Source organism: Acartia tonsa, chromosome 7, assembly GCF_053477335.1.
Source record: "Acartia tonsa isolate MP-2025a chromosome 7, ASM5347733v1, whole genome shotgun sequence".
Lineage (NCBI taxonomy): Eukaryota > Metazoa > Arthropoda > Copepoda > Calanoida > Acartiidae > Acartia > Acartia tonsa.
This window is the reverse complement of record NC_137266.1, coordinates 12,410,477-12,416,677: the sequence shown is the minus strand read 5'-3', so window position 1 is coordinate 12,416,677 and position 6,201 is coordinate 12,410,477.

Genomic DNA, 6,201 nt, shown 5'->3' with positions numbered 1-6,201 from the left:
TTTGTTGGCTTAATAAGTTTGGAGACTTTTACTGAATTTTGATTGGTTGGTTATTAAGTTGAGTGTTAAAACGTTTCAACCACTAACTTTTATTTGCAGAAGGGGTAATTTTGTGTGTCATCATTGGGGATGTACATCAATTTATCGGCCATTGTCTTATCCCTTTAGATCCCTGATGATACCTGATATATAATACTGTCTAGAGTTAAAGTGGATTTCTAAGCCTAATATATTTTTGTAATATCACATTAGAGTAGCCTAATCTTATCTTAACTGAATACTTTAAGGAGATGTTAAAAGTGTCATAAAAATACGTCTAAATCTATCTCTTTTTGGGCGATTCCTTTCCAACTCATCCGCTCATCGTATTTTTAGACGTATTATTATGACGTCACACATGACACTCTCTGTATCACAAGACAATTATAAATTACTAGAAACCACGCCCCCTATATGCCTCTTGGGGCAATTGATGAAAGGGAGGTGGGTAAGTTGACCCTCTTCTTTTAATTTTAATTTTTTTAATAATTTGGCGGAAGATGATATTTTTCCATGAGAGGTATCTCTTGGGAGGGTGGAGGTACGCCCTCTTAGTTACTATCCTATTATATAAAGTAGAAAGGGTTTTTTGTCTGACCCGAAGGATCTCGCTAACCACTGAATTGATATTGTTCTCCTTTACAGTCAAGCTTTTTATAGGTCCTGGGAAGGTTTTAAACTATTTTAGGGGAGGGTGTTTTTACCCCCTCACCTCCAAACAAATTATTTTTTTACTCTCTTGAAACTCAAATTTAAAATAGGATGATGTCGACTTTCCCCCCTCCAACTTTAAGTGCCCCTAGAGGCTTCTAGGGACGTAACCGCTAGCATAAAGTAAAAGTATCAGGGCAAAATCCCAGGGAGGAAGGGGACATTGGGCTGTTTATCACACTAGTCCCTAAAGTTTCATAAAAACTTGTTCTTATTTGTTGGCTTAACAAATTTAGGGACTTTTATAAAATTTTTATTAATTGGTTCATAAAGTTAAGTTTCCCATTGCTTCTGCCACTAATTGTAATCTACAGAAGGGGTAAATTTGTGTATTATTATTTGGGATGTACATCAATTTATTGGCCATTATCCTATCCCCTTAGATCCATTGCAAAATCCTTACATATACGAAAAGTGTAATGTAGCACTAGTATATTAAAAGTCTTTGGAATGTTCCTAATGGCTAAATATTGATTAGGTTAGTCTGACTTTCAAGATAACTTAACAACATAGACATGTTCTCTGAAAAATCAAAGTGCACATTTGTAAACTTATTTGTTCTCGAAACTAAAAAGCAGGACAATTAATTAGTAACAATAATAGTTGTTAATCGCATCGTATTATAGACAGCTTTTCGCAGATATTAAAATGAAAAATCATAATATTAATACTAGTTTTGTTTTCTGTAATACGAAGTTATATGTACATGACTTTTCAGTATGGCTGAGAACCGGTTCCAATTCTGCGGATACAAGATTACCAAGACACAACAAACTTACAAACTTACTATGCGAGAATAAAGTAAAGGCTTAATTAATGACTATATTGATACCTGCACTCACCCAGCGTCTTGTCATAAGAGCTCTTCAGCTTTCGCTTCTTGTTAAAATTTTAATCTTTGTTTTTCTCGTATTCATTCCAATCCGGTGGATAGGAACCGGTTCTCATCCATAAGAATCGTATTATATCCAGTTTTCTACGAATATAGAAATGTACAATCATAAGATTAAAACAGTTTTTTAGCCCGTGACTTCGGCACCTCGGGGCTACAAAATGGTTTTAATATAATAATTGTACATTCTATATCTTCGGAAAGCTGTTTATAATACGAAGCGAGAAATAACTATTTTATATTTTAAATTTTCACAGCCTAGCCACTTGTTATAAATGAGTGGCTACCGAGTAAACCCTACATTGGCTATAAACGTTTTTTCTATACATCTTTAACTATGTTTCTGATATGGTAGAGATATAATGAATATTTAATAATAGCTGAAACTTTTTCCTAACTCTTTCCTTTACAAAACCAAAAGGAAAGTAGAAGTTATATTACATTTGTATTTCTTTATTTTCTCTTATATTTGTCACATATGTTAATATATGTTAATGTTAATGTATGGTATACCTAAGGTAGGCAGAGAGAGATAGGGCCTAGCTAGGGGACATTGGGCTGTTTATTACAATACCCCTAAAAGTTTTATAATATCGTTTTCTTATTCGCTGGCGCATTATTTGAGACTAACATATTTTGATTGGTTTGTTTATGTAGTTGAGTGTTCAACGTTTTAACCACTAAAAGTAATCAACAGATGGGATAATTTTGTGAATAATTGTTTGGGATGTAATTAATTTATAAGCCATTGTCATATCCCTTTAGATTACTGGAAAAAAACTAAACCAATGATAAGATCCGACATAAAAAGGGTTGAAAATGCTATTGAACACCGAAATAAATTTAACTGTGTAGCCACTAACACTTAGGGGCTACCCAGGACCCAATATACTATAATCTAACCTGACCTAAAATAAAAAACAAACAAACGAAAAACTACCCGTCCCTCTATTTTCTATTTATTTAAAAATAATGTATTGGGAGGGGGGGTAGGTTATTAGTGCTCAACAAGGAACTTTGTGTGTAAACCCCAATGTTTGTTATTCTATAATTTTTGTAATATTTATCATTAAACATTTTTTAAATAATACAAATACGAATTCATTTTCTATCTCAAAGGTAGAATACAGAGTTTGTGTTCGAATTGATTAATTTACAGTATTTCCAAAAATAAATGAAAATAGGTACATAGATCTTACAAAACATTGAGCTACTTATTTTTCAATTATAGTTTTTAATAAAAAAAATGCACCCATGTTAATTATACAGGAAAATTTAAAATCGCTATAACTTTAATTGATAAGAAATTAGAGTTTTAATGTTTCTAATATGAACCAAACAATTATTTGAGTCATATAAGCCAACATTGTTGCTAATAAAACTATTAAAGGGGCACTCCAATAAATTAATAAACAAGAATAAATAAAAAATAAATAATAATTTAATTAGAATTAATTTAATAATAAATTAATTTTGCTTAAATGGCATGGAATACCTTTTTTAAATCCTATATTTACAAACATACAAACACTTCAAGAGCTCCTCTAGGGGCATAGCTGCTTGTATTTATAAAAGTAAAAGATAAACTTTAATCGTTTAATCAGTTTGTCTCAATCTTTTTTAAAATAGCCTAAAACCACTCATAAATTCAAATAAAGTTTCGTAAACAACAACAGGCAAAATTATTGATAGTACATTATATAAACATTAAGAGTGCCCTTTCTATAAAAAAAATCTAAACAGTTGGTTGCAAGGCTATGTTACAATTAAATATATATAGACAATAATAAATATATTGGATATAGATAGATAGTTGGTTACAAGTATATGTTACAATTAAATATATATAGACAATAATAAATATATTAGATATAGATAGATAGTTGGTTGCAAGGCTATGTTACAATTAAATATATATAGACAATAATAAATATAGTAGATATAGATAGATAGTTGGTTACAAGTATATGTTACAATTAAATATATATAGACAATAATAAATATATTAGATATAGATAGATAGTTGGTTACAAGTATATGTTACAATTAAATATATATAGACAATAATAAATATATTATATATAGATAGATAGTTGGTTACAAGTATATGTTACAATTAAATATATATAGACAATAATAAATATATTATATATAGATAGATAGTTGGTTGCAAGGCTATGTTACAATTAAATATAGATAGGCAATAAAAAATATATTAGAAATAGATAGATAGTTGGTTACAAGTATATGTTACGATTAAATAAATATAGACAATAATAGATATATTACATATAGATAGATAGTTGGGTACAAGTATATGTTACAAATAAATATATATAGACAATATAAATATATTATTTATAGATAGATAGTTGGTTACAAGTATATGTTACAATTAAATATATATAGACAATAATAAATATATTAGATATAGATAGATAGTTGGTTGCAAGGCTATGTTACAATTAAATATATATGGACAATAATAACTATATTAGATATAGATAGATAGTTGAGTGCAAGAGTATGTTAGAACTAGATATATACAGACAATAATAAATATGTTAGATATAGATAGATAGTTATTACCTACAAAACACCAGTTACTCTAATTATAAGTGTTTGATACTTTTTATCGCTTATGATTGTTATCCCTCTACATCTAAATTCTGTATATTGTAAAGATTTATTTACTTTCTATATAAATTTATAGCCGTGCTATATACTCTGCAGCATTTGAGAGAACAACGTTTTCTGTCGTTGTTATTCTTTGTTGTTGCACAGCTGCTCTACAGTTTCTGTTTGTCACCATGTGAAAGTAATAGTTGTTTATACTTATGTAAATTGGAAAAACAACAATCAACATGTTTACTATTGCAGGGTGTTGATACAAAAGACCTAACTTACAAAAAAAATCTAATCCAACAACAGATCTAGATTACAAAAGACCTATTGCCACAAAAGGCCTAATGCCACAAAAAAACCTAAGTTACAAAAGATATAATACTACAAAAGAATTAATTGTAGGGTTAGGGCTTTTGTAATTAGATTTTATGTATTATTTTGCCTTTTGTAGGATTAGGTCTTTTGTAAGTAAGGTCTTTTGTAATTAAGGTTTTTTTTGTAGAAATGCCTGTTTGACTGCGGAACTACCGAGTACCTAATAAAGTTTAAACTAATATGTCCTAAAGAAATGAACAAAATAGAAAAAAAAAATGGGCAAGAAAAGTCTTTTGGATATTCCCTGAAAATAAAGAAGTTGTGTTTTTGCCAGAAACTTAGAAAATAACCGGTAAATTGATGAACATCCCCTTTTGATATTACACAAAATTAACCCTTCTGTATATTAAAATTTAATAAAAGTTCCAAAACTTTTTCAACGAATAAGAAAACGTTATTGAAACACTTTGGGGGTTAGTGTAAAGAACAGCTTAATGTCTCCTCTCCCAATAGTTTATACAGCCTTTGTAATAATAGTGTGCAAATTTTTGCTCTGTTACTTTTTTTATACCAACACGAGCCAAAAAACACAAAAACACATTTGTGTCTCCTAAATTATCACAACCACAAAAACATGATTTTAATGTCTTGGAAATTATAAGAGGAAGAAAAGTGTAGAACAAGGTTGATAACATCAATAAGTTATGTAGTAGTTAAGACAATCTAGAAATTACAAGTTTATACAGATCTAAGAGAATCAACACTCAAAGAACGATAAATTGATGTTTATCCCCAATAATGGAAAACCAAATTATCCCTTCTAAAAAAATAATGTTTGAAAAGTTTAAGCATTATTAGTTTAGAACCAACGAATAAGAAAACTTTGAATAACAGTTTAATTATCAGACAAATGTCCTCTCCCTTGCTCTCTCTGTCTCTCTCTCTCTCTCTCTCTCTCTCTCTCTCTCTCTCTCTCTCTCTCTCTCTCTCTCTCTCTCTCTTTCTCTCTCTATCTATATATCTATCTATCTATCTATCTATCTCTGCACTTTTGACTGGCAGACCACCAGAAGCCAAACAATTGTCTCATGATTCTGGTAATGAAATCTGATAATTAATGAGAAAGATCAAGAGAAAGAATGTATGTGATTATAGAGATGCTGCGCTACTTAGAGCAGACCTTTTGAAGTTGTAATTATGAGAATTATAGAGTTGCTGCGTTATTAAAATAAAATTACTGACACATGAGATGAGAAATTATAAAAAGAAACAGACCTTGTAATTAGTGATACCGTCTTAAAGTGTTGCTTCCTCATACTTTTAAAAGCAGGGCTCGGCAGCTGCGCATCAGCCACGACGACATCCCATTTTTTAACCAGTTTGGATGCTTTAAATCTTTGGGATTGCCATATTTACGTCAGGTTTAGACTTCGAGATGACTTTTATTATTGTAAATGGTTGATTTCCCTGGTTCTTAACGACAGCGGACGCGCGGCTGCAGAGCCCTGAAGTTAAGATATTCTTTAATTGACTCTCTTCACAGAAATATTTCTAACTTCTTAGTTCTTTTATTCAAAGTAGTTTTTTAGGGTATTTTTTGTTAAGATCTAGCGCGCAGT